Source organism: Felis catus, chromosome A1 (assembly GCF_018350175.1).
Source record: "Felis catus isolate Fca126 chromosome A1, F.catus_Fca126_mat1.0, whole genome shotgun sequence".
Lineage (NCBI taxonomy): Eukaryota > Metazoa > Chordata > Mammalia > Carnivora > Felidae > Felis > Felis catus.
The window spans coordinates 194,210,744-194,230,891 of NC_058368.1; positions in this window are offsets into that span (position 1 = coordinate 194,210,744).

Consider the following 20,148-nt stretch of genomic DNA (forward strand, 5'->3'; position numbering starts at 1 on the left):
AGACAGAGCATGAACGGGGGAGGGGCAGAGAGAGAGGGAGACACAGAATCGGAAACAGGCTCCAGGCTCTGAGCCATCAGCCCAGAGCCCGACGCGGGGCTCGAACTCCCGGACCACGAGATCGTGACCTGGCTGAAGTCGGATGCTTAACCGACTGCGCCACCCAGGCGCCCCTTACTTCATGTATTTTTGGGCCATGTTGTTATGTGTTTATATATTTAAAATTGTTGTATAGTCTGGATAAATTGACTCATTATTAGTGTTCTTGGACTCTAGGACAAAAATTTTTACTAGAGATAAAGTATTAATATAGCCTGATGGATTGGCCCTTTTAGCTCTCTTTTAGTCACTGTTCATGTGGTGTCTATTTTTATATCCTTTGTGTGTTTGAATCTAAAGTGAATGTCTTAGAAACAACATTTATTTATTTATTTTTTTTTGGGGGGGGGGCTTTATTTTTTTTCAATATATGAAATTTATTGTCAAATTGGTTTCCATACAACACCCAGTGCTCATCCCAAAAGGTGCCCTCCTCAATACCCATCACCCACCCTCCCCTCCCTCCCACCCCCCATCAACCCTCAGTTTTAGAAACAACATTTAATTGGATCATGATTCCTTTTATTTTGTTATTCTCTGCCTCTTGAGAAACTTAATAAATTTAATACATTTAAATTTGATGGGATTACAAATAAGATAGGATTTACATATGCCATTTTTCTATTTATTTTGCATGTCCTGTGTCTGTTGGGTCTCCTCTTGCACTATTTGTATTAAATAGATATTTCTAGTTTTCAAATATGTTCTCTTTACTGTTTCTTTTACTGTATAATCAAGTTATTTTCTTTGTGGTTTTGCTGAGGATTACACTTATGATGTTAGTTTAATTTCAATATTATGTACAAGTTTTGCTCATATATAGCTTTATCCCCCGCCTTTGTGCTGCTATTATTATGCAAATTACTTCTTTACACATAGTATGGCCATCAGTATGGATTAATAACTATTGCTTAGGCAGTTTTTTTTTTTCAAATCAGACAGGAGATAAAAGAGTTACAAACAAAAATATGTGTATACTTTCCTTTATATTATTTCACATAGTTACCTTTACCAGGGCTCATTAGAGTTACTTTCTACAGTACCTTCTCTTCGTCATGAAGTGTATTTTTTATAGGACAGGTAAAGTTGGTGATGAATGCTCTTAGTTTCTGTTCATCTGGAAAGGTCTAAAGCTCTCCGTACTTTTTTGGAGGATGATTTGGCAGGATATAGAATTCTTGGTTGGCACTTTTTTTTTTCCTTTTAGCATTTTGATTTTGTCATCCACTGCCTTGTATTCTCAATAGTTTCTAATGAGAAATCAGCTGTAATTCTTATTGAAGCTCATTTGTACATTCTCTTTTAAGATTCTTTCACTTTTGACAGTTCAATTATTATGAGTTTGAGCTTATATCTCTTTGAATCTATCCTTCTTAGAGTTCATTAAACTTCATAGATATGTTTTTAACCATTGTTTCTTCAAATAAGTCTAATGTCTGGGCTTCTTCAAGGACAATCTTTGTCAAATACTCTTCTGGATATGGGCCACAGCTTCTTATATCTCTGCATGTCTCATTTTTTTTTAACTGAACATTTTAAATAGTGTATCAACTCTGGAAATCATATTCTACTCTCCGAGTTTGTTGCTGTTTGCTTAGTGACTTTTCTGAGTTAACTGTTGTGTAGCCACTCAGGTCTGTGCTCAATTAGATAGAAATTTCCTCAGATTCTTAGAAACTGTATGTCTTCCAGTAGTTTCTCAGGAGTTGTATGTGCATGTTGGGGCACACATTTACCATTATGCTAGGCAGTTAATAATCCTGACATAGCCTTTCTTTTCCTGAGAGTGTACGGCTTTCTCAGGTGTTTCCTGAGCATTTACATAGTCCTGAGTATGAACACAGCCCCAAGTCTTTCTAGATTCTATGGAATATATTATATCAGCACTGCCTAAAGCCTTCTTTGGACATCTCTTTCCTGGATTTTCTTGTAAGCTTTTTGGTTAGATTCTTATTTGCCCCCGACCTTTATTTATTGAGCTCCATGTTAGATCAAGTAAAGATAGTCTTGCTAATGGCATCTTCCAGGAAATAACTAAACAGGTAAATAATGATAAGTTGTCAGGGATTCTGAACGAATCCAAATTCCATTCTGCTCCCTTTAGTGGTTGTCAGGCTACTGGTTTTCAAGGCCACTGTAGTGCTGGAGAGGGTTTGCAAATAGGACCAGTTAAAATGCCTTAACATTGTTCTTATCTAGACTTAGTTTTTCTTGAACATTCCTAAGGTTTCTATAATATTTTGATCAATTTCCAGAGTTCTGGAAAAGTTTATTCTGACAATTTATGCCAGTGTTGCTTTTCTAAGAGGAGTGTTCTTGTTGCTTTTATGGAGGAGAGAATTATCAGACATCCTCACTCTGCCATTTTTACTGATGTCCCTAGTCTTTCACTTTTTTTAAAAAAATTTTTAATGTTTATTTATTTTTGAGAGAGAGAGAGAGAGTGCAAGCAGGGGAAGGGCAGAGAGAGAGAAGAAGACAAAGAATCTGAAACAGGCTCCAGGCTCCGAGCTGTCAGCACAGAGCCCAATGCAGGGCTTGAACTCATGAACTGCGAGATCATGACCTGAGCTGAAGTTGGACCCTTAACCAACTGAGCCACCCAGGTGCCCTCCTAGTCGTTCACTTTTAATATATTTCTAGGGCACCAATGAAACTAAGTATGCATATAATGATAACACAAAATATAATCTCCTTTACTGAGAGCATAGATTTAGATTACTGTGGGCTCAACAAAATGATGAAATCTGGTTACAAAATGGAATGAGCTGGAGAAATTGGAGATGGTGCTTGGTGAATAAAATGATTAAAAATGAAATGTTAGATTGTGATTATTGTTGGTCATAAGGTTTAAGGAATGGATAGGAGGTGGAAATTGAAGAAGGAACAGTTTGGGAATTGAAAGGCCAGGAGGTTGAAAGTTTACTTCACTAAAAATCCAGGAGAAAGGTTAAATAGGGAAAAGCAGTGAACCAATTTTTTTTTAAAGAATGAAGAGTAGTGACAGATTCATCTGACAATTGCATTAAGGAGGGAGTAATATGTATTTGAGCCTAATAATGAGTTTCAAGTGGGAGTTTTAGGGAGAAAAAAATAAAGAGTCTGGAAATAGCAATGAAGAGGGAGGAGGACACCTTCACCTCAGGCCTCTGGTAGGAGAGGTGTGGGGAGAAAAAACACACCATGAGTAGGATTCAGAGGTAGCAGTGTCCTCAGGGGAAATCCAGCAGGTTTCTATCAGAGAAAGAAGGTGATGCACATTTCTTAAAGACATTGAGGGTATAGGAAATTTGTGGGAGGAGCCCACAGAACAGTTAGATGGTTGCAGGATATGGGGGAGGGGTAGAAACTGGAATTAGCATTATTGATATAAAGAGTTTTGTGGGTATTAGTGACTGAAGGAAAATGGATTCCCACAGAGTCCTAGGTTTATTGTGGGGACAGCTGTCACCAGGCAATGTGATGGAAGTGGATGGAGAGTGATAGTTTCCTAGGGATAGGAAGAGATCTAGGGTTCAGGTTTCATGTTTGCTGAAGGCAGGGTCTGGCTGAAGTACCTCTTAATGATTGTACAACTCTTGCCCTGTGATGATGGAGGCACCAATCCCTCTTTGCCCACAAATTCCTATTCCCGTGTCTGTTTTAGAATAAGAACCAATACAGAATCTTTACTGACCAGATATAAGCTCTCCTTTCTCTAAACTGGACTTGCAATCAGTATTTCTTTTTGTTCATTTTCTGCATATAAGAACAGATCTCTTAAAAAAAAAAAAAAGATCTCTTTAACGGTATTTCAGACTTCTGAAGTACAGAGGGCAGCCTTAACTAAGAAATTTCTTAAACTTAATTACCACTCACCATCTGGTCCAGAAGGACTGGACCCTTTCTTCTGCTTCCATACATACATAATGTGCTAGTACAATGAATGACAGTTTCCTATGGGTATACCCAGATTTTTATGAAACCTCAATAACTAGTATAACCCTCTGATCACATCTTATAAGTGCTATGGAAATTGGCACAACTATTAATTACAAACAGTAATCATTCCCTGCTAAAGACTTGTGGCATGGATAGTGTCCATTAATAGTAATTCTCAACATCTTAGCTGTGACTGTATGCCTTTCTCTCCCTGTTTATGAAGGATATCATAGTAAGATTGGAATAATTTCAGTGATAATATTTTAATCCACTCTAATGTTTAAATCACGTTTAATTTCAGTACTTTGGGGCACTGGGTGGCTCAGTTGGTTAAGCGTCCAACTTTGGCTCAGCTCATGATCTCACAGTTTGTGGGTTCAAGCCCTTGCAGTGGGCTCTGTGCAGACATCTCAGAGCCTGGAGCCTGCTTTGGATTCTGTGTCTCCTTCTCTCTCTGCCCCTCCCCTGTTTGTGCTCTGTCTCACTCTGTCTCTCTCAGAAATAAATACATGTTTAAAAAAATTTTTTTTTAATTTTCAGTACTTTACTATGAGGGAAGATTATTCAGAACCCATCTCACAATTGTTTGAGAAAAACTGCACTTGGAAAGTTTGGGGGATATATCTGAGTGCCTACAGATGATGTTTTGCATTTGTGACCTGTCCTAGTTATTATCAGTAATCTAAATTCTTTAGGCAGTGAATTAAACATATCCCATCATACCTTATGAGTGTCCAATGAAAAAATCTTCTTCTATTACAGTAGGTATGTAAATTCATCAGGTTTGTATTCTGGTTTTAACACATAGCTTTATGATATTTCAGTCAGTTAATTAGTCTCTGTCCTCAGTTTCCACATCTTTAAAATAAGCATAATAGGGGCACCTGGGTGGCTCAGTTGGTTGAGCGTCTGACTTTGGCTCAGGTCATGATCTCACAGTCTGTGGGTTCGAGCCCCACGTCAGGCTCTGTGCTGACAGCTCAGAGCGTAGAGCCTGTTTCCAATCCTGTGTCTCCCTCTCTCTCTCTGCCCCTCCCCCAGTCTTATTTTGTCTCACTCTGTCTCTCAAAAATAAATAAATATAAAAAAATAAAATAAAAAATAAAATAAGAATAGTACATACATCATAGTTTTATTGTGAGGTTTGAGCTAATACATGTAAAGTGCTTAGTGCCTAGTCCTAGGTAAGTGCTCAATAAATGTTAGTTGCTAGTCTAAATGTATAAATACTTCTATGCTCACGGGTTATTTTATGATATGTTGTCTCAATATAATGGCGCTAAGAGGTATTTCATAGGGTACAATATGTATTTAAAGTTGCTTTCTTTAGAAATGGAAGGGTTTTCAGCATTTTCCATAGTATGTCTTTGATTCCCCCCCCGTTTTATTGAGATATATAACGTATGTCAATTAAAAGTTTAAGGTTTGTAGTGTGAGGATTTGATACATATATATTGCAAAATGTTTACCACAGTAAGATTAGTTAACAAATAATTACCATTTTGTTGTTACTGCTTTCTCATAGCAAGTTATGAGTGTACAATACCATATTACTAACTATAGTCACCATGCTGTACCTTAGATCCTTGGAACCTATAAGTGAAAGTTTATACGCTTTGACTACCTCTTCAATCTCTCTTAGTAAAACAGCAGTGTAATTGATTGTTATTATTACTGCCACTTGTATGGTGTTATTTTAAGTCCTACAACAGACCCTGGTCTAAGTACTTTGTGTATATTGACTTATTGAATCTTTACAATAAATAACCTTCTCAGATAAGTAATATTATTACCTTCATTTTGTGGATAAGAAATGAGGCCCCAGAGATGTGTTAGATGTATTATTACCCAAGTAATAAGTGCCAGAAGTGGAATCCATACCCAAGCCTTCTGGCTTCAGATCTGTACACATAACCCCTACACTCTGTCTCCCAAGTAAATGAAAACATTACAAAGGATCCTATAACAGCCACCATTTCTAACACTAATTCAGACAGCACACCAACCCACTTGAAAGATGGATCTGTGTCTACCATGTCATTTCCACCACTGTCATTCACTCATCTGTTTATTCATTTATTCAACATACAGTCGCTCAGTGATGTTTCCAGCACCATCCTAACCTCAGGGATACAGTAGTAAAGAAAATAGACAAAACCACTGCTTTGAAGTAATTTTCCTTCTAGTTAAGGGGAGCAAACAGTAAAGATAATGCAGAAATAAATTATGTATTATGTCCAAGAATAATAAACGGTACTAAGAAAATAACACAAGGGGAAGAGATTTGTATGCATGCATGCATAAAATGCATCCATTTTAAGTAAAGAACTTAGAGCATCGGTGAGAAGGAGGCATTTGAACAAAGACCTAAAGGATGAAATGGAAGCAAGCCATATGTATATTTGAAGAAAGAGCATTCCAAGCAGAAGAACAGCTAAGATGCCCACCAAGAAAGCCAGTTATGTTAAATCAGAGTGATTCAGAGATGAGACTTAGAGGTGAGGGGAGGAGATAGGATGTGTCTTGTAAGTCCTTATAAGCCTTTGTAAGAACTTTGTGTTTTCTGAATTAGATGGGGAGCCATTGAAGTGTTTTAAGCAAAGGAGTGACATGAACTGACTGGCAGATTTAAAGTATCATATGACTGATGTATTGAGACTAGGATGCAGGAGGCAAGGGTGGAAGCAAACAGGTGTCTAGGAGGCAATTGCAATGTTCCCAATGTTCCCAGTAAAATGTTATAGTAACATTGATCAGCTAATGTTATGCTAACATTATTAGTGTAGGTGGTGAGTACAGTAAGGGCATAGGTATACACTGAAAATGAAGCCAATAGGATTTTCTGAAAGATCAGATGTGAGACATGAAAGAACTAGAAGAATCAAAGATGACTTCATGGTTTTGGCTTGGCTGAGTGCAAGGATGGAGTTGTCATCAACAGAGATGTGGATGATTATAGATGGGTCAGATTTGACCAGCAATCGTGGTGGTAGGGTGTCACCAGATAAGATTGAGATATACTGAGTTTCAGATGGCTATTCAAATGAATATAGTAAAAGGAATATGTAATCAGGAGGGTTTCATTCTCAAAATACAAATTCTAGAGGCATTCGCACAAGGGAGTGAGTACAGACAGAAAAGTCCTAGGAACAAGCTCTATTACTTCATTATGAAAATTTCAGCGAGATCAATAGAAACAAGCAAGGGAGAGATAATGTGGAGAAATAGTTAAGAAGGAAGAAAACCAAGATTATGTATTTTTGGTAGCCAAATGTGGAAAATGTCTTAAGTAAGAGGGAGTAATCAAGTGTCATAAGCTACAAGGTACAGGTGACTGTTAGAGCAATAGTGGCTGAAGTGGTGGGATAGAAGTCTAATTAGAATAGGTCCAGGTGAGAACTGGAAACAGTAAGTATAAATAAGTCTTTGACTAGTTTTTCCGCAGAGTGGAGAAATGGGGTAATAACTGTAAGGGAAAATGAGATCAGCAGAGGTTCTTTAAAATGGGAGGAATGACAGTATTTGCCTATGCTGGTAGAAAAGATCCGTTAGTCAAAGGGAAAATATCTCAGGAGAGAGTGAGGGAGAATTGTTGGACCTATGTCCTTATTAGCAAGAACAGATATGGTCTAGTGCAATGGTGAACGATGGAATACAGATGGCTCCCTTCAGGAAAGGAGATCCTGGCTCCTGGGATCAAATCTCCACTCAGACATGCCCTCCCTAGACACCTGTGAGTATGTTATTTAACACCTCTAAACCCTTGTAGGTCTTAAAAAATACTCAGAATAGGGCTCAATGAGCTGCTATTATTTTAAGACAAAATAATGCTTACCAATTTTGTTAACAACAAAAGGGAAACTTTCAGCAGACCTCCTGGATTAATTGTCTACAGCATGCTTTTCTAAAATTTAAGTTAATACTTGTCCCTCTGCCACATTTTTCAATGGCACACAAATTTGTGTATTTTGTACACATTTTGCCTCGTACATGACATGGACTGCTCATGAAGGTAATTATCCCAGCAAACTAAGCTGCATGAAAAGATAAACTGCTTAGTGGATTAAAATTGCATATTTTATATAACCCAGTGGCATAAACATCCTCGTTCCGCTTATTGTGAGTCTCATAAATCTCCCCAGGACATCTACTGTTACTGCTTTTTAGCTTTTCCTTCATCACCTTCTTTTCTCTGGTGGTGGGGAAACAGACTCAGAAAACATATCCTCTGGTATCACTGTTGCTGGTCTCCAGGAGATGAGCTATGATGACACCCACCTCTTACAGAGACACAGGGGTTGTGACAATTTAATAGACTAGAAAAATAATTGAGAGAGAAAACCAACAATTCTTCCCTCCCTCTGGAGGAAGAAGATGGGGTTTCATTAAGGGCTCAGATGCTCAGGACCAGTTGGCTGTTATTACAAGGGCTTTCTATTGGCAACTTCTTGGACCAGTGTTAATAAAAGAGCCAAGTAGCTTAGTGAGCTAAATCAGAGCCATGTGTCACTGCAGCAACATCTTTAGCTTTGCTGAACCTATAATATTGCTGCTTCTACACTTGCCCTGGCAGTTTTGCAACAGAAATGGGAGAATCATTTGGGGAAGAGTGTGCTGATCAGATTTTCTATATGATTGCTGGACAAAATAGGAGAAAAATGGAATTAAGTGAGGCAAGAGAGAATGCAGTCAGAAATGTAGAAAGAATGGATATAATCATTAAGTCAACCACAAAAGGTCTAAAGTCTCTCCCCGGGGATCTTGCACTCCTCAGTTTCAGAATGAGCAGAGTTTCACCCTCTTGAAGGCTGGGGATAGACAAGGAGACTTGGGAAAATTTGCTTTCAGTTCTAGGATTCCTTATTCTAAACTTTTGACAGTGTGGCCCATGGCCCACCTTAGCCACTCCCCAGTGTATTTGGAATATTGAATTCTAAAAGATTTCACATTTTCTTCACTCTCTCTGTTGACTTGAGGTTGCTGCATTTCCCTGTCACCTTATTTCACTTCAGCACCTACAGTGACTAGCTCGTCATAGGTACTCAACAAGTACTTCCTGAATGCTAAAGTCTTGACACAGACTCAGTAATTTTGTTACAAAAACTAACACTTGTAAAAGCCCTAAACCCCACTATGAGTTTACGTAATCAATTCCCTCCTAGCTAGACTGGAAATGTCTGTGACTCTAATCTCCCTAAGTAGATTATCTATACTCCTCATACTCAGAACAGAACCTTGCCCATCATAGTTACCAAGGGAGTACTGATTGACCACCTGACTCTATAAAAGTTGTGGAGGCACGAGACTATGCAAATGAGAAGGAAGAGCCCAGAAGAGTATCATTAGATGAAAGAATGTCTTCAGACTTGGTCAGTGTGTTTGCAGTCCAAACAGGTTATCAGCCCTGTCTAAAATGGCAAATCTTTCCTCAGGCAGAGCACCCCTGCATCCCTCCCCACCCCCACTTGCACCTATTCATCACTGAGCTCCATGAAACAAACTCTGACCAACTGTATGACATGAAGAAGAGGCCATCTGAGATCACTCCAGATTTGAAAGCTGAATAGAAGAGTAATGGGGGAGGGGTCTGGGGCGTTGGCACTGGAAACTGTGTTCCCAGAGCTACTAAGAAGGCTGCCGTTGTCATTTGGAAAAGAAAATGGAATTGTTTGTTCTGTTCCAGAAGGAAGAGTTAAGAGGTAGAACCGATAAGAACACAAATCATAGTCTAATATAACAAATCTGCAGAAATTTAAGGCTGCTTTGTAACACAGTGAACTCTTCTAAGGAATTGTCAGACAAGGTCTAGGCGACTATCAAGAATACCAGAGAAGGGAATTCTGAGTTGGGGGAGTCATCAGTTAAGACCTGTAAGTTTCCTCTAAATTTGAAAAAAAAAGTGTTTAAAAAATATACAAATCTATGATAAATTAATAAGTAAAAACTGTTATAATATTTCTCATAGTTACTTAATACGTGCCAGGAACTATGCTAGCCCTTTACATGAATTAACATCATCCTTCTAACAGCCTTATGGATTAGGCAATATCCTTAGTGCCATTTTAAAGACGAGGATTGTAGTTCAGGTAACTTCTACAAGGTCACCTAGTAGAAAAGTATCAGAGCTGAGATTGAAACCCAGGCAGTCTGACTCCAGAGGCTGTATCGTTAACCACCACACTTCCTACGAAAGAAAATAATTAGTTCTTATGAACAGTGAAGCTCTTTTATATTAGACAACTCAAAAACCCTTGCCTAAGAGTGGATATTTTAGCCAGCACCTGGAGAGTAAAAGCTGGATAGCTGTGGAGCAGAAGTAAAAGCCTTCTAGGATCAGGGAATGCCACATGACACTAGAAGAGCGCCTGGAAGAGAGAGTGCTGTGCTTCCAAATAGCCAGAAGGAGAGAGCTGTCATAGGAACATATTTAGGGAAAAAAGAGATTCACAGTAAGGCCAGAGTTCTGGGCTGGGGTCAAGTCAGCACATAGGCTTTGCTTAAGGACTTTGGATTATAACCACTACGGTGGGAAGGTCTATGAAGTAGGCAAAATAGTATCATTAGACTGTTTTGTAGATGAAGGAGAGAGCCCAGTGAAGGGGAACAAATTTGCCAGGATCCTTGGAAGCTGTGTGAGTCAAAACCAGATTGAGAAGCTTCCTGTTATTACCAAAAGCTGTTGTGATGCAGGGTTGTTACTGTGCTATAATATAACCAAGCAAAAGCAGAGCTGGACCAGCAGGAGGAGTCACAGAAGAGCTGCAGGGGTGGAGAAGGCTAAAAGGCCCTAAGGAAGTGTAGGGTAAGATAGGATGGAATCCCAAAAGGCTGAGGTTTCCCATCAAAGGAGTGAGTGGCACAAGAGGAAACTGAAGAATGCGTCTGTGACCAGATCATGCAGGGTCCTGTACATACATTAAGAATTTTAGATTTAATCCTAAAGGTATTAGAAAGCCAAGGGTCAACAAGATAATGTTTTTGAAGATGAGAGTTTTACTCTACAACCCTGTAAAGTATTAACAGATATACTTTTGCATTGAAAATAAAAGAAACCTTACCCTAGAACATTCAAAGTTGGAGGCATCACAACACCTCACTCCTAGCTTGTCCAGCATAAGGAAAAAAAAAAGATCTTCTATGTAGATACATCATTATCACATTTAACCAAATAAACAAATAATATTTTAAAAAATTTTAATACTGTTGTGGGGGGTGCTTTTTTGGAATGAATAAAAGACTGGGCTTCACAGAAAAGAAAACTCTATCGAAAGAAAGAGAGAGAGAGAGAGAGAAAGAAAGAAAGAATTAAAGCCCTCTTTCTTGGTGAGAAGACATATACATGTCACAAACTGTTGATTTACCATTTACAGAGATGGGCTCATAAATGCTGTTTCTGACCTCTAGCTCAGTCCAACACCGTTGCTCTATGTGCCACTGAGAAAACGTGGGGATTTTCCCTTGCTTATAAGGGCAACTAGGGAATCGACATAGGCCACATTCTACCAAAAATTGCTGCCTCTCCAGCTAATTCTTTTTTAATATAGCAGTCTGTAGTATAGCATGTTTCATCTCTGTCAACACTCTAGCTAGAGTTTCATATGGCATGGTTAATTCCCTGGCATCCATCTTACCTCTGTAACAAGTGGCTAAGCTCAGACGTAATTTAGGGTCCTGGACCTAGTCATGAGGCACCGTTCAAAGCCAGTATTTTAACCATAGGCCCAATGGGAATATTGCTTATGACAGTTTAATACAACTGCAGTATTACAGCAATTTATTTTTAGACACCTGCACCAATGCCCTCTCTTTCCACTTCTCAAAATGCCACAGTGAGATATCATGGTATATGAAAAGAATCAACCATTGCTGTACAACCTACAGGTTGCAGTAAATGTCAGTTTAACATAATAATTCATATGCATTTCAAAATATACGTTGGTTTAGAGCTTCTCTACCTTCCAGTAGCCCAGAGAATAAATTCAAAACAACTTAATCAAGAATTCTAGACTCTCCATCATCTATCCTCATGCCCTCTATCTGTTCATTATCTCTTTTGAATTCCAGACCGGTATTTCTAACTCCTCGTGGATCAACACCCAGCACTTGTGTTGGAAGGTGGTTAGTTAATTGGACATCTTCCCACTGTGAATGTCCTATAAGAGGATCAAATTCAGTAGGGGGATATTTGGTTTCAAGTGCAATAATTGATTGCCTTCCTCCCCATCAAGTTCAGAACCGTTGAAGAAAAAAAAATGGAGGAGGAAGATGAGGCTCAAAATATTAGCACCTTCCTAGTTAAGCTGGAAAGGAGAAAGAGTCCTGGGGCTGATTCCAAAGTAGGATTTGTAACCCCCTCATACATCCCAAATTATATTTGGCAGTCCCATGCCAAGTAGCACAAACATTGCCAGCTGCTTCAACAACTCTAATATGCTTGGGTTAAAGTCAAGCCTGAGCCTGCCATAGGAGAAGTATCACATTGAGAACAGGCAATGCTGTGTGTCTGTGTGTGTGGTGTGCAGATCTCAAAAAGCAAATCAAAAAGGGAGTTGAGTAAGCATTTCCCAAGTGTCTTTTACTATCTCAACAAGAAGTCAGATGATTTTTTCTTTTTGAAGGGAGAATATAATGAGAGGAAGGAAAGAAGGATAGGAACTTTTCCCCTGGACATATCCCTAAGTTTCTATGTTAAAAGCCAGCAGGAATACAGAGAAATGGAGAAAATGTTCCTCTTGTACAGCCCTAAAGTAGTCCCAGTTTGCATATTTCTTCTCTGCTTAATATTATCACCCCTTACCTCAGACCTCAGAGGCTAGAAGCCTGGAAGTTCATTTCAAACTCTCCTTCAGCCCACACATCCAAGTGAATTTCTGGGTTTTAGAGATTTTTACCTCTGAAATTTTCTTCATGTCCTTCTTGCCCTGTACCTCCATTGTTACAAAATATCTTGCAGTCCTCATCCTCTCCCTTCTGGACACCCGAATCCATTCCCCTGGCACAGTAGTTCAGAACATGAGCCCTGAATCAAATTTCCTGAGTTCAGAGTCTAGCACTAGCTGGGTGACCTGACCTTAGGAACATTATCTAACCTCTCTAAACCCTAGTTTCCTTTAAGTGGAGAAAGCAGTACTTACCACATAATTGCAGTGATGATTAAATGAGAATGTAAATAAAATCCTTAGAAGAGGGCCAACCACATGGTAAATTCGCAAAAAAAAAAAAAAAAAGTCAGGTACTGTTATCAGTATTTACAATTACTATTTTTTAATTGAAAAAGCAAGTTTTAGGTCAATCCCTATAGTATCATCCAATTTCAATGAAATATGGTCATACATGACAAAAGTATAATATGATAAATAACAAACTATTATTGGTCATCTAAGAGGTACAGCGAGGGCAGTGTTAGATATTACCCACTTTTCTTAACACATCAGTGTCCTCTCTCATTTTTTATAATGAACATGTATTTTTTTTGCCAATTAAAGTCTCCAAAATGATCTGCTGGCATCCATTTTTTATTTTTTAGAATTATAGGACTCAGATTTATAGGTATTAATCCTCTACTGAAAATCTTTGCCTACAGGATGCAGAATGAAATCCAAATATATTACAGGTATACGAAAAACTCTTCCTCACCCAGTACACCCTTTATTTTTTTCATCTCTTTTACTGCCACTCCTACTCTCTTCAAATCTTCACCCATAATATTTCCCCTCACCTCATGGTGCAGGACATCCCTCCCCTGGAGCATTCTATCATTCTCCATGTCACAATGAAGTACCATTTCCTCTGCCATAGATGCCCTGGTCTTATCCAAGGCTGTGTAGTGTTCTATTTCTTACACTATGAGAAAATGGGACTTTTCTGCCAGTCTTTGTAGATCGCCTTCTGCTGCCTCTATTCCCAGTTACCTTACCTATTCTAATTCATGGCCGTAAATGACAGTTGCTTGAAATTCAATTCCATGCCTTTATAGACTCTAGTGCTATTCGCTTTGCTACTCCTAAGACCTTTCCCTCTTTCTTGTTTGGAATCCCACATATTAAGCCTGTTATGAATCTTACTGCTGGTCATGTTAGATGGTCACCTGGATAAGTCTGAGACAGTTCATGCCTTCAAGGAAATTGTTTTCCAAAGGTTTTTCTAAATGTACATGTGATTTTGCTTATAAAATATCACCAAACCACATATAATCAATTACCAGTCTGGTTGCTGTAGGAAATAGTTTTTCTGGGCCATTAGGAAAGAGAGAAGGAGATTAAGGAGTATGTTGGGCACGCGTGCACGTGTGTGCTATGATAGAAAAGACACTACTGTCCACTTAATCCAAGGTCTATTTTGTCTATTTTCAAATTCTAATTTTCTTTTCCAAACAAAAAGATAATTTTCAAAACCCCATAGCCAAATATTAATAAGTTCCAATTTATCATTATTTTCCTTAGTATTGTCCGGGTCTTCTCAAAGTCATGAAGACATTCTCACATAGATCATTTTCTAGAAAATTGGCTGCTTTATGTTTCATATTTAGGTCTCTGGCCAATCAAAAATTTATTTTTGTGTGTGATTTAATGAGCTTTATTTTTTAAGGCAATTGTACTGGCGCAATTTGCCAAAAGGACTTTTTCCCATTATACAGCAGTGGCACCTTTGCATAAATCAGGTATATGTATTTGTTTCAGGATTCCAAAGGCTCTTCTATTGGTCTGCTCATTTACCCTATATTGATAGCATTCTGTTTTACTTTCTGTTACTAGGTAATTAATTATTGATACCTGGCAGTTAAGCCTCCCTGTGTTCTTTCAAATCACATTGTCAGTTTCCATGAAAAAATGCCCACTGTAATTTAAATTTACAGAGAAATATCTGTAAATTTTTGAGTCACTTAATTCATAAGTATTAAATACCTTTCCATACGTAGGTGTTTTTAAAATTCTCTCAGTAATGTTTTGTAATTTTCCAAGTAAGGATTTTGTGTACCTTTTATTAGATGCATTAGATATTCATTACATTTCATTAGATATCTAGTATTTTTAGGATTCTAATTTAAATGGTTTCAAAAATTCATTTTCTAATTGTTGCTAGTAAATAAAAATGCAATTGGTTTCTACATTGGCCAAATTTGTTAGATTTATTTATTTTAATAGTTTATCTAAAGATATTTTTTAATTTACTTTCAAGTTTATATAAAGATTCATATACATAATTTACACACATAAGCATGCTATCTAAAAATACTGTCGGTTTCACTTCCTTTCCAAATCCTTATACTTGGTATTTCTTTTTCTTATCTAATTGCACTGGCTAGAAATTTTAGTACATGCTGCAAAGAAACCATAGTATCAGACATATATTTAAATATGAAACCAGGGACTCCTAGGTGGCTAGGTAGGTTAAGTGTCCAACTTTGGATCAGGTCATGATTTCACAGTTTGAGTTCAAGCCCAGAATTAGGCTCTCAGCACAGAGACTGCTTTGGATCTCCTGTTTCCACCTGTCTCTGCCCCTGCCCCACTCTCTCTCTCAAAAATAAATGCTAAAAATAATCTTAAAAGAAAAAAAACACAAAACCAAACTTGCATTCCTGGAATAAACTCATTTTGGTTATATGGACTTTTTTAAATCATCACTGGATTTGATTTATTAATATTTTAAGAATACTATGTCTATGTCCATCAGAAAGATTGGCCTATAATTTTCATTTCTTAAAGTGTCTTTGCCAGATTCTGGTATGCCAACTACATAAAACAAGCTGAGAAGTTTTTACTCACATATTATGAAAAAAGATTGCATAATATAAGCACTTTTTCCCGATTCTTTGTGTGGAATATTTTATTATAAACTGTCATTTTAATTTTTAAAATTAAAACAATCTATCAAAAGATACAAGTAAGCAAATGAGGATGAAACCACAGAATGGAAGTATATCCCCCTGAAGGACTCTGATCCAAAATATATACAGAATTCCTAGAAATAAATTAGGGGAAAAAGTACAATCTATTAAGAAAGTAGGCAAAAAGGCTTTAAGAGGGAATTCACAAAAGAGAATATTCATAAGGCCAATAGGTAGAAGAAAAGATGTTGGACACACAGTTTAAAAAGAAAGAAGTGACACTGTATTTCTTCAGAGATTAATGTGATCCTATATATTTAAAAAAAGGATCCACAAAAAAACTAGAACAAAAAAACTAGTTTAACAAGCTCACAAGATACAAAACTTATATATAAAGCATATCCTAATAATTACATCTGAAAATAAAATTTAAAAAAATAATTCTGTTCACAATAGACTCCAAAGGAATAAAATACTTAGGATTTAATTTAACATCAGTAAAAACTTGTATACTGAAAACTACAAGATGTTGCGAACCAAAGTTACAGAAGATCTAAGTAAATGGAAGAGGCATACCAAGTTCCTAGGTTGGAAGACTAAATATTGATAAGACAGCAATTCTACCCAAAGTGATCTATAGGTTCAATGCAATTCCTACCAAAATCACAACAGGTTTTTTTTTTTTTTTTTTGGTAGAAATTAAAAAGTTGGCCCTAATAGCTATGGAAAGACAAAGGACCTATAAATCCCTCCCAAAAAATGTGAAAAAGAAGAACAAGTGAGAGGGCTAACTCTACCTAATTATAAAACTTGCCATGTTCATTGATCAAGACTGTGTAGTATCGGGGCGCCTGGGTGGCGCAGTCGGTTAAGCGTCCGACTTCAGCCAGGTCACGATCTCACGGTCCGTGAGTTCGAGCCCCGCGTCAGGCTCTGGGCTGATGGCTCAGAGCCTGGAGCCTGTTTCCGATTCTGTGTCTCCCTCTCTCTCTGCCCCTCGCCCGTTCATGCTCTGTCTCTCTCTGTCTCAAAAATAAATAAACGTTGAAAAAAAAAAATTAAAAAAAAAAAGACTGTGTAGTATCACTATAAGGATAAACATGTAGATCAAAAGAACAGAAAAAAAAAAGACAAGAAAAAAACCCTATAACTATGGTCTTACAAAGGCAGCTCAAAGTGAAAAAAAAAAAAACAGTCTTTTCAAAAAATGGTGCCAGGACAATTGGATAGCCATACACAACGAATAGAGTCCTTTTATTTACATAATACACAAGACTTATCTAAATGTGAGAGCTGCAAACATAAGGCTTCTAAAAAAAAAAAGCACAGGAGAAATTTTTTGTGACCTTAGATAAGGCAGGTTACTTAAATAGGACACCAAAAGCATAGTCATAAAAAGAAACAAAAACGTTGAATTGGACTTTATAGAAACTAATAGTTCACTTAATGATATATTTTGAAGAGCAAATAAAAATAAAAACTACCTGAGTAGGAAAATAGCCACAGACTATTCAAAAGTTATACATCTAATAAATAACTTATATTCAGAATATATAATGATTCTTACAAATCATTAATAAGATGATTAAATTTTTTAAATGGGCAAAAGTTTAGAAATTTCACCAAAGAAAATACACAAGTGGCTAATAAGCACAAGAAAAGATGTTCCTGAGCATTAATCATTAGGGAAATGCAAATTAAGCTACAATGAACTGCTCCATCCTTACTATTATGGCTATAATCAAAGAGATTGACAATACATTGAAATGTTGACAAGGATGTAAAGAAAGAAATTAAACTCTCACATAGTGCTGCTGGGAATGTAAAGTGCTACAGCCAATGCTGCAAATAGATCGGAAGTTTCCTCTAATGTTAAAGACATCCTTAACACATGACCTAGTAATTCTACTCCTAAATACCTTACCCTAGATAGCTGAAAATGTTAGTTTCTTACCCTAGATAGGTGAAAATGTAAGTTTCCACAAAGATTCAAGCAGGGGAGTTCTTGCAGTATTATTCATAATAGCCAAAAAAGTAAAATCCCAAATGCGCATCAACTGATGAATGGATAAAACAAAATCCACACAATGGAATATTATTCATCCATTTTAAAAAACCCTACTTACTCATGTTAAATATGGATAAACCACAAAAACATTGTGCTAAGTGAGAGAAGCCAGACACAAGATACAGAGTATGATTACATTTTATAAAATTTTCAGAGTTGGGAAAACAATAGAGTCAGAGCACAGGCGAGTGACAAGTGTTGAGAGTGGAAATAGGGGTAGGCATTAGCTGAAAGCAAACAGGGGGAATTTTTCAGGATGACAAATATGTTCTGATTCTGGATTATGGTGATACCTGCACAATTCTATAAATTCACTATAAACCGTTAAGTATACACTCATACTGGTTAAATTTGTTATGTAAATTGTGTATCAAGGAAATGGTTAAAAAAAAAAAGCCTCACCAAATGTTATACCAAATCATATCCACCAGTTCAAAATAGGTAAAATTAATTTAAGATGTCAGAATTAGAATAGTGGTTTTCCTGGAGAAGGTAGTGTTCACTGGAAGCAACAGAAGGGAAGTTTCTGGGGCACTGAAAATGTCCCATTCTTTGATCTATTACATCGGTATATTCACTTGATAAAAATTATTTAAATTGCTCACTTAAAATATGTGAGCTGCCTGCTCTCTTAGTATAAGTTAATACTTCACAAAATAAACAAAAATAAGAAACTGTGACCCAATTAAAAATTTTTTTCAATTTAAATCCAAGTTAGCTAACATATAGTATAATAATTATTTCAGGAATAGAATTTAGTGATTCATCATTTACATATAACATCCAGTGCTCATCCCAACAAGTGCCCACCTTAATTCTCATCACCCATTTGGCCCATTGTCCCACCCAACACCTCTCCAGCAATCCTCAGTTTGTTTTCTGTATTTAAGAATCTCTTGTGATTTGTCTCCCTCTCTTTCTTAATTTTGCTTCCCTTCCTCTATGTTCATCTGTTGTGTTTCTTAAATTTTTTTTAATGTTTATTCATTTTTGAGAGACAGAGGGAGACAGAGCATGAGTGGGCAAGGGGCAGAGAGAGGGAGACACAGAATCTGAAGCAGGCTCCAGGCTCTGAGCTGTCAACACAGAGCCCAATGCGGGACTCGAACTCACAAACTGCCAGATCATGACCTGAGCCAAAGTCGGACGCTCAACCATCTGAGCCACCCAGGTGCCCCAAGTGTTTCTTAAATTCTACATATGAGTGAAAACATATATTTGTCTTTCTCTGACTTATTTCACTTAGCATAGTATACTCTAGTTCCATCTACGTAGTTGCAAATGGCAAGATTTCATTCTTTTTTTTATCACTGATTAATGTTCCATTGTGTGTACACACACACCACATCTTCTTTATCCATTCATCACTTGGTGGACATTTGGGCTCTTTCCATTATTTGGCTATAATCAATAGTGCTGCTATAAACATTGGGTGCATGTGCTCCTTCGAATCAGGATTTCTATATCCTTTGGATAAGTACCTAGTAGTGCAATTGCTGGGTCATAAAGTAGTTCTATTTTTAAACTTTTGAGGAACCTCCATACTCTTTTCCAGAGTAGCTGCACCAGTTTGCATTCCTCTCAGCAGTGCAAAAGTATTCCCCTTTCTCCACATCCTCACCAACATTTGTTGTTTCCTGAGTTAATGTTAGCCATTCTGACAGGTGTGAGGTGGTATCTCATTGTGGTTTTGATTTGTATTTCCCTGATGATGAGTAATAAGCATCTATTCATGTGTCTGTTAGCCATCTGGATGTCTTCTTTGGAAAAGTGTCTATTTGTGTGTGACCCATTTTAGAAGAGGAAATCCTGTTGGAGTCTGTTACTGGAATTTCCTCAAACTATGAACTTGATTTTATTTAGGGATCTTTATTTACAAGATTGATGACAACAACAGGTTAAAAACCAACAAACAAATCTGGCCCACTCATTCTCCAAAACTTAGTGGGATTTTTCATGCACCAGAGAGATATAATCAATTCCAAGTATTTGGTTTCTAAGTAAAACCTAAGCTTCTCCTACGTTGTGAAGACATACGTTTTGTGTCTGTTAACAGTACCCATTCAGGTACCCTTTTCTTCTTTTAGACTACTATAAATTCATACCGGCATGTTTTTCACAATGATGTTTTAGAAATTCAAGTTCTATATAGCACTTTAAAATGCTCTTGTCGTCTATAACACCATGAAGTGAGCACAGGGTGAGTGGTAGTAGCAGCCATTGGGGATAA